At 32.8% G+C, this 10,128-nt stretch overlaps 1 long non-coding RNA gene across 1 annotated transcript; it reads left to right on the top strand.

The window, feature by feature from the left end:
* Positions 1-7,070: 7,070 nt before the first annotated feature.
* On the top strand, positions 7,071-8,654 carry LOC127699998 (uncharacterized). The gene is made up of 2 exons (XR_007981341.1): positions 7,071-7,414; positions 7,985-8,654. It is a non-coding gene; the product is annotated as an uncharacterized LOC127699998 (long non-coding RNA).
* Positions 8,655-10,128: the final 1,474 nt, after the last annotated feature.

Below are 10,128 nucleotides of genomic sequence, written 5' to 3'. Positions count from 1 at the left end.
TTAAATGCTTTTGTTAGACTTAGATCACCAGGACATGTTGAGTTGTACAGACCATTAAAGTAAAATGACAACAGTGATTCTGTCTCCAATAAATACTGCAAAGATTGTGTCTTTGATCAGGTGAATGGAGAAATTTGTAGAAAGTCCAGGGTACTATCTGTTAATGTTATAATAACTCATCAAAATGCTTGCTTTTAATCTTGTTAATATATCAATTTATCCACTTAATAATCTGGATTGCTGCATAAGTATGTCAGCAGTTTTCAGAACTCATAGATCTGAGCCTCTCTGAAATTAATCTCCACTGTGGAGGAACTCGTGTATATATATATATATATATATATACTAACATCACTGAAGAGACATTAATTGTCGAAATCCGGATATGGTGTACTAATTTTGCACCTTTTGTTCATGGTATATCATCTTTTCCGCAAGTTTATTGTTTTCTGTTTGGTATTAAATTAATAATTAAGATCCATTATGTTACATCTTGTGATCCGTTTATTTGGCAATCGCCAATGGCAGTCAGTAGGGTTTAAGAACATCCGTTGTTCGACCTGCTGGTCAAATGCGTTTTGTTAAAATATACTTTTTCACTTTTTTGGTCTTTTGGAAATTGTTGTTTGTGCTGTATTTATACCCCTCTACCAAGAATTTTTTTTTGCATGCACACGTTTAAAAAATATATAAACAAGTCTAAATTGAAAACAATGTTCAAATCTATGATTGCGTTGGATAAAAACAGCAATTTTTATATGTGTGCATGCAAAACAAAATTCTTGGTAGAGGGGTCTAAATACAGCACAAACAACATTTTCCAAAAGACCAAAAAAGTGAAAAAGTATATTTTAACAAAACGCATTTGACAAGCAGGTCGAAGTATATATATATATATGTATATGCCCACATATCAGTAGGTTTGTCTGTAGGTTGTATTCAGATCAGTAGGTATGTCTGTAATGTTCAGGATCCCAAGATAGTTTACATTTCAGGGACTTAATCTTTAAGGGTGAGAAACATTTCTATGTTATGTTCATGGCTAAAAATACCTAAGATTGCTTACAGGTTTGGAGTTCTATTTTTTGTTGAAATTTTTATCTTGTCTGAAACTTAATCACTTCTGAGAAGAATCATTTCTGTATGTGTGTCCACATTTGTCTGTATTTACATGTGGTGGTTGTGTTTAGATTATTAGAATGGTAATATTGTTTTACTGTCATATACTTTATCAACACTGGGGGAAAGATCTGTATCTGTCTACTCTTGTCAGTTGTTGGATCTCTAGTTTGTGCATTTAAAACCATTAGGTCTGAGATTGTTTACTTTGTGCCTTTGAAACAGTTAGATCTGAGATTGGTACTTTCTGTTACTTTTCTAGAAAAAAGATAACATTTCTGTGTGTCCACACTGTAAGAAGGCATATCTATAGGTTGGAGTCAGAACCATCTGATCCAGGATGATTTACTTCTATAGAAATAATTGTTAACAATGATAACTTTCGTGTGTGTCTACACTTGTAAGTAGGTATGTCTTTAGTTTGTATTTAGAACCATTTGACTTGTTAGATCCAGATAGTTTACTTCTCTAGAAAATAATTCCTAATACAGACAACATTTCTGTGTGTCCATACTTTTCAGTAGATTTGTATATAAATTGTATTCAAGACCATTTTACTTCTTGATCGGTTACAATGAAAACATTTGTATCACCACTTGTCTATAACATTTGTCTATAACATTTGTATCACCACTTGTCTATAAGTTTAATATCTGTTGTTGTTTAATGAATAAACTACTCTATTTATGATATGAAAGTTTTATAATGGATATAAAAGTTGTTCTAGGTATATAAGAAGTTGTTGTGATGTCCCCACCGTAGGCGACAGGGGCATTAAGTGTTACCCTTGACCTTTCGTCTTTCTGTCTTTCCGTCCTTCCTTTTTTCCGTCCGTCTGTCAGTCATATTTTCGTTTGTTTGAAGCTTGAGCGGGGCATTCGTTTCCTCAGACTCATTCTTCTTTTATTTAACATTTTTCTTCAGTAGAATTTCATAGTTTTTTATTTGAATAATTTCTTTTAACAGCATTTATAATATTATCATAAAATCTTTCTTTTTTCTAATGTCAAGGGAGATTACATGTGGTATGCTGTTGACTAATTTATTTTCTTGGGTACCAACTTCCAGTGATTAATTCATAATTACTTGATATTGCGGTTTTAAATCATTCAACATAAAAAGTCCTTTATGAAATTTGTAATTTGTCCAATGCTGAAATGTACCTATTTCAGCTTTAATTCACTGGTTGCTTCATAATACTCATTGATAATCAACAAGATTTAAATCACTAATTGAAGTCAAATTCATTTTATGTCAAACAAAAATCAATTTACTCTTAGATATAAATATTAATTACCATTTATCAGATCATCATTATGTAATACTGTCAAATCAAAACCAATTACTACTATTTAATAGTTGGGTTTTCATCATTGAGAAATAAAATTTCCATAAATTTATTGGGACACATTTAATTAGACTGTTATGTAAGTAGTGATGTTGATAATTTTTCAAGATTTCAAATTTTCTGGTATGAGGCAACATTTAAATTGAAATTCTGTTTCTATCAGTTTTAATATTGTTTTTGTTTAAAGGTCCATGTTCGGGGGGGAAATATACACCTTTTTCAAAATGTACAAGTCGGAAAAAGTATGCCTTTGTAGAAAAATGAGCCTGCTAGCAAAATGTCCAAAAAATAAATGTTTCCTTCAACTGAAACAATACTAGTGAGAAATGTATGTTTTGTACAGAAATAGGATTATAACGAATTTCTTTTGAACAGATGTATTTTTATATTACTGTATTCTTTATTTTATCATTATATTTATCTACACCTTCATTGTGCTGCTTAATGTTGTTATTGAGCTTACTAGACCAATCAAAAAATGCTTGCTTTTCTTTTATCTAGTCCAACTCATTATTTTGCAATTAGGTTATTTTATAGTTACATTATATGAAGTATAAGAATAATGATATATTAAATGATGTCTAAAAATAAGTCTAGTAAAATATATATGTACTAATATAAATGATTGCTCTAAAGTAAACCTCACATTGACTGAAGATTGTGCCCATATAAGATTTACTTTTCTGTGTCCGTTCAGGTGTGATTTTGTGTTTTATTTTAGCCCAACACTTTCTCCTCTTGTGTATGATAAACGAAAACAATTTTAAAAATGCTCATTTGTTTAATCAAATAATTGTACTTGAAGTGCTAGCAGATGTAATGATTTTGTATATATTTGTAGATTTTTTTTATTTATTTATGATATTCATTGTTAGATATTAAAGAAAATATTTTTTACTGTGCTTAGTATTTTTAAGTTTGATGGAATCACCTTAGAAAATATTAGAAATAAGAGTTTACTGTAAAAGCGGAAATGTTTTAGGGTTTTTGTCGAGCCTGCGACTTTTGTCGCAGAAAGCTCGACATAGGGATAGTGATCCGGTGGCAGCGGCGGGGTTAGCTAACTTCTTAAAAGCTTTATATTTTAGAAGGTGGAAGACCTGGATGCTTCATACTTTGTATATAGATGCCTCATGTTATGAAGTTTCCGTCAGTCACATGTCCAATGTCCTTGACCTCATTTTCATGGTTCAGTGACTACTTGAAAAAAAAGTTCAGATTTTTTGGAATGTTAAATTCTCTCTTATTATAAGTAATAGGATAACTATATTTGGTATGTGCGTACCTTGCAAGGTCCTCATGCCCGTCAGATAGTTTTCACTTGACCTCGACCTCATTTCATGGATCAGTGAACAAGGTTAAGTTTTCGTGGTCAAGTCCATATCTGAGATACTATAAGCAATAGGTCTACTATATTTGGTGTATGTAATGATAGTAAGGGGTACATGTCCAACTGGCAGGTGTCATCTGATCTTGACCTCATTTTCATGGTTCAGTGGTCATAGTTTAGTTTTTGTGTTTTGGTCTGTTTTTCTTATACTGTATGCAATAGGTCAACTGTATTTGGTGTATGGAAATATTGTACGATGTTCATGTCAGTCTGGCAAGTTTTATTTGACCTTGACCTCATTTTCACGGTTCATTGCTCAATGTTAAGTTTTTGTGTTTTGGTTTGTTTTTCTAGTACTGTATGCAGTAGGTCAACTATATTTGGTGTATGGAAATATTTTACTATGTACATGTCAGTCTGGCATGTTTTATTTGACCTTGACCTCATTTCCATGGTTCATTGCTAAATGTTAAGTTTTTGTGTTTTGGTCTGTTTTCCTAATACTGTATGCAGTAGGTCAACTATATTTGGTGTATGGAAATATTTAATGATGTACATGTCAGTCTGGCAGGTTTTATTTGACCTTGACCTCATTTTCATGGTTCATTGCTTATGTTATGTTTTTGTGTTTTGGTCTGTTTTTCTTACACTTTAAGCAATAGGTCAACTATATTTGGTGTATGGAATGATTGTAAGGTGCACATGTCTAGCTGGCAGGTGTCATTAGACCTTGACCTCATTTTCATGGTTCAGTGGTCAAAGTTAAGATTTTGAGTTTTGGTCTTTTTTTCTAATACTATATGCAATAGGTCAACTATATTTGGTGTATGGAAATATTATGATCTTTATGTCAGTCGCACAGTTTTTATTTGACCTTGACATCATTTTCACAGTTCATTGCTCAGTGTTAAGTTTTTGTGTGTTGGTCTGTTTTTCTTAAACTATAAGCAATAGGTCAACTATATTTGTTGTATGGAAGAATTGTTAGCTGTACATGCCTGCCTTGCATGGTTTATCTGACCTTGACCTCATTTTCATGGTTCATTGGTCAATGTTTAGTTTACTTGGTTAATGTTAAGTTTATGTGGCAGTTGTAATAAAGCTTTATATTTAGAACTATCAACAAAATATCAATGATTAGTAAAGAAGGCGAGACATTTCAGCGTGTGCACTCTTGTACATTTATTCCGTAGAGAGATATTATCCACTACCGGTATGTCCAATCTCTAACATAAAGATTTTTTCTCCTGGAAACCACAAAATTAATCCACATATCTTGTTTTTTAGATATAGAACAACTAATTTGGGCCCAGCTACGAAGAATGTACAAGAAAGTAGTACATATTTTAAACAAAATAGTTCCTATGCATAGCTGTTACTTCATCAAAAAGTAAAACATTTGGGTAGTTTTGATATTAAATGAAAGCTTAAGGACTTGTGATCACTGTAGAACCCTTGTTGAAAGTTTCTCTTAAATAACAAAATTAATGTATGAAATATTGCCCTGTTGCTCAGATCAGAAGTATATAAAAATAAGAAGATGTGGTATGATTGCCAATGAGACAACTCTCCACAAGTGACCAATTGACACAGAATTTAAAAACTATAGGTCACCAAATTGCCTTCAACAATGTGCAAAGCCCATACCTCATAGTTAGCTATAAAAGGCCCCAAAACGACAAATGTAAAACAATTCAAATGAGAAAACTAACGCCCTAATTTATGTACAAAAAAACAAATATGTATTTTTATGCCCCCGCCGTAGCGGAGGGGCCATTAAGTTTACCCTTGTCCGTCTGTACGTTCGTACGTACGTCCCATAGTTGGTTTCTGTTCTGTAACTTTAATTTGCCTCAAACAAATGTTATGAAACTTATACATAATGCTTATTACCACAAAACACAGATCAAGTTTGAATTTTGGTGGCATCACTTTAACCATTCTAGAGTTATGCTCCTTTACAAATGGAAAAATTGCTGAATTTTTCCTTTCCGTTCTCTAACTTAAGTTTGCCTCAACCAAATGTTATGAAACTTATACACAATGCATATTACCACAAAATACAGATCAAGTTTGAATTTTGGTGGTGTCACTTTAACCGTTCTAGAGTTATGCCCTTTACAAATGGAAAAATTGCTGAATTTTTCGTTTTCGTTCTCTAACTAAAGTTTGCCTCAACTAAATTTTATGAAACTTATACACAATACTTATTGATACAAAACTCAGATCAAGTACAAATTTTGGTAGCGTCACTTTTACTGTTCTTGAATTGCTTTAAATGCTTGAAATTGCATAATTTAACATCGAAAGCTATGAGCTATGACTTAGTGGTTTTATTCCTTCTACAGTATATTCATTAAATATCAACCCTTCACAAATAAACGAAAAGATATGATTTAAATTCAGCATGTGACCAACTGTAATCACATGTTAATTCCATATAATTCAAAGCAGAACCAATCATAGCACACATCAAGATAAATGTTAGATAACTTGACAGTAAACAATTAATGAAAAAGAAAAACTGGTAATACTGTCCACTGCATGGCAATTTAGAGTAATACACTGACCAAAAGAAAGAACATGATGTAGTGCCAATAAAAGTAATCTCAAAATTAAGCCATAGCTGTACAAAACATGTGCATACACCTCAGCCACAGGGAAAGTGTATTGCATTCAAACAGGAAAGAGACAAACTCTGGTATTTATAATGAGGGAAAAAAAGGATAGCATGCAGTAAAATTGGTACTGTTAATATTTTTTATTCATGACACAAAATCCCTGCATGATTTTCACATACCAAACTCATTGAAACGGTGTTCTATTGCAGTTTTTAAAGGCAGTGCTTTAATGCCTTTCTAGTTGCCGGGTTAATCCTTCCTTCCGCGATATCCAACTTATCTACGTGGGGGGTCATTAGACTATAAGTAGATCCGGAAATGTTGAATTCTCTCCTCTTCTTATTGCGATATAAAATGTTTTTTGTTTCATTTCATTTACATTGGGAAATAGAGAAACGATCATTGTGTTTTGTTAGTTTTAAAAACTTTAGATATATTAGTATTTTGCATTATAAGCAGTCAACCGATTGACAAACTAGAATTATTTGAATTCCGTGTGGAAAGAGCTCGGGTTAATTTCGAGTGTTATCTGCAATCTAGATGTTTATAAATCATTTCAGTCGTTGATATAATAATTAAAGGTCGACTGAACATGAATTATATTATACAATTTAAAGCGCATTTCTGTTTATGCACGCGAATCCGTCTAACGTTATTTTCGCAGTTATATAAAGTAGCAAATTATCGTTCCTGAATAGGTGGCGCCGTGGTAGCGGATCCTGTTCCTCTTCTTCCGGTTTCTGCACTCTGCAACTATTTCAGTTATATTTTTAATTAACGATGCCAATTACTTGTTGTTGTGTACCTGGATGTCATTTAAGAGGAGGACATGCATTTCCAAATGACTTAAAAAGAAGGAAAAGTTGGATCAACGCCATGGCCCATACGCAGATTGGACGAGAACACGATGATATCGTGGAGTCCATCTCAATCTGACAGCTGTTGTTTGCAAGGCACGTTTTACTGAAAAAGACTACGTGCAGGAAACTATTCATGGTAAAACTCTATTTTCTTTGTGAAATATATAGTTATATATGTAATCTCCATGCGAATAAACCAAAGTCTGTTTACAACCGCAATTATCGTTTTAGAATAAAAGGAGGTGGGTAATTCAAGACGTCATAATTTTTTGGATTACGATTCAATGTGATCTGTTTGAGATTTTTTGGTGATTACTACAATTATAATGATTTCTTACAAGAGGTATATCATACTGAGAATTATTTTAGCAGTAATTATGCTAATGTAGTAATGACAGGAATGCATAAGCTATGCCTCATAGACTTTCTTGAAAAATATAAATGACAATGTTAACAGGAACAAAACAGTGACATGCTCTCATCTATATTATAGTTATTTAGGTACAAACAATGTACGTTTGTTGCATAAGTCTCTCATTGTTTGTCCTTTGGATTTACATAACATACATTGAATCAGGCAAACATAGTTTTATCCAGATTGTAATGAATAAATCTAGTTAATATTTCGCCAGGTAGTACAAAGTATACATTGCTAATGGAAGTTCATTTAATTATAAAAAATCTAATGTTTTATAACCTTTTTCAGGGCGCAAACCCACCATACAGAGACTTAAGTCTACTGCAATTCCCAGCCTATTTTCCTGGACCAAGCAAGAGACTGAATCGTCCGCAAAAAGAAAAATCAGGGCAGTTTCCTGTGAAAACAAAAGAACTAAACTTGATGAATATTGTAGTAGAAATCTAGAGGAAAGTTTTGATTGTAAAGTTGGTTTTCCTGAAGAAGTCATTCATACTGCAGAAAGGATTTATGACTGTCCACCACCAACTGCCGAGCTAATGTTGAGCTTCACAGATGGAATTACGCAAACACCATCAATGCCTATGTTTTCAGCAGAGAATTTTGAAATGAAGACACGTGACACAGCCATGCATTTTTATACCGGTTTAGAGTTGTATACTAAATTTTTATTTGTTTTGACCACACTTGGTCCAGCAGCACATTGTTTGAGATACATATATTTTCAAATTGATAGGGTGTCAGTTGAAAATCAGTTTTTTTATGACTTTGATGAAATTGAGGCATCATACAACCAACTTTGAACTGTCTAGATTCTAGATTGAATCTAGTGTTAAGAATATTGTGTATACATGGATTATTTTTATGTCTAAACAGTGGTGTGAGGCTAACACTTGGCCATCTAGTGGTTTAGTCAGGTATTTTTCACCATCCAACTTCAAATTAAAGTTTCCTACGACTTGGATTATTATTGACAGCACAGAATATCCCTTCATAAAACCTAAAGCTCCTAGAGCTCAGGCAACCTTTTCATCAAATAAAAACAGAAACACTGAAAATTCTTGAATGTTCGACACCTGGTGGTTTAGTCAACTATGTCTCTATGTCACATAGAGCGAATTATTGGACTTGGCAAAACATACAAAATTCTAATAAATCCTATGAATGAAACTGAAACAAAACTTTCATCTGATGTATGTTGTGTAATTTTAGAACTTGTATTGTGCCAAAGGATGCATAAATAAAAGTGACGCAATGAATTTTGTTCTGATATATATATATTTACAATTACATGCACATGTAAATTGTAATGCATATAAAAATAAGGAGATGTGGTATGATATTCAGTGAGTTTATCAAACTAAAGTGCATAAGAAATGGGTTTAAGCAGTTACAGGTGTTACTGTCACCGTACAATCTCCAACAATGAGAAAAACTCGTACCCTGTAAAAAATTTCAGAGATCTTACAACTAAGTTTTGTTGTCTCACCTTGACTTTGGTGAATTTTTTATATCTGTTGATGTAAATATAAAAAAGAAGATGTGGTATGATTGCCAATGAGACAACTCTCCACACATGCACAAGAGACCAAATGACACAGAAATTAACAGCTATAGGTCACAGTACGGCCTTCAACAATGAGCAAAGCCTATCATACCGCACAGTCAGCTATAAAAGGCCCAGAAATGAAAATGTAAAACAATTCAAACAAGAAAACTAACGGCCTATTTTATGTAAAAAAATTAACAAATATAACAAATATGCAACACATAAACAAACGACAACCACTGAATTACACTTTTATAGGCTCCTGACTTGGGACAGGCACATACATGTACATACAGAATGTGGCGGGCTGAAACATGTTAGCGGGATCCCAACCCTCCCCCTAACCTGGGACAGTGGTGTAACAGTACAATATAAGAAAGAACTATAAAAATCAGTTGAAAGAGGCTAAACTCATCAGATGGATAAATACAAATACAAGTGGAGGTGGTCGGGTAGTTGTACATCCAAACAACAAAAAGACACTAAATACAAATCTGAGAGTACTCGCAGTTACTGACAGCTAGTTCAAAGCCACTAACAACTGATAAAAAAATCTTGCATCTAAGACTAAATTATCAATCCGTAAGCTCCCTTTAGAATTTTATAAATTTTAGATTTTACATTTCTGAGTTATGGGGTTTTATTCATTAAAAAAGGGGGGATTTTCCAGTTTTTGGACAACAACTCAAAAATGCTTTAAGCAGTTCACATGAAACTTTGGTGAATTATTTATAGCTATTGATGTAATCTCCCTATTGATTTTCATAAATTTCAAATATGACATTGAGAAGAAATTGAACTTTATTTGTTTATAGTCTGGCAACAGATTTATTAAGTATTGCACAACAGCACAGTGTATTGCACAACAGCAAGAAATCTTTAA

This window comes from Mytilus californianus, unplaced genomic scaffold, assembly GCF_021869535.1.
Source record: "Mytilus californianus isolate M0D057914Y unplaced genomic scaffold, xbMytCali1.0.p SCAF_46, whole genome shotgun sequence".
NCBI lineage: Eukaryota > Metazoa > Mollusca > Bivalvia > Mytilida > Mytilidae > Mytilus > Mytilus californianus.
This window is presented reverse-complemented; position numbering and strand designations above follow the sequence as displayed.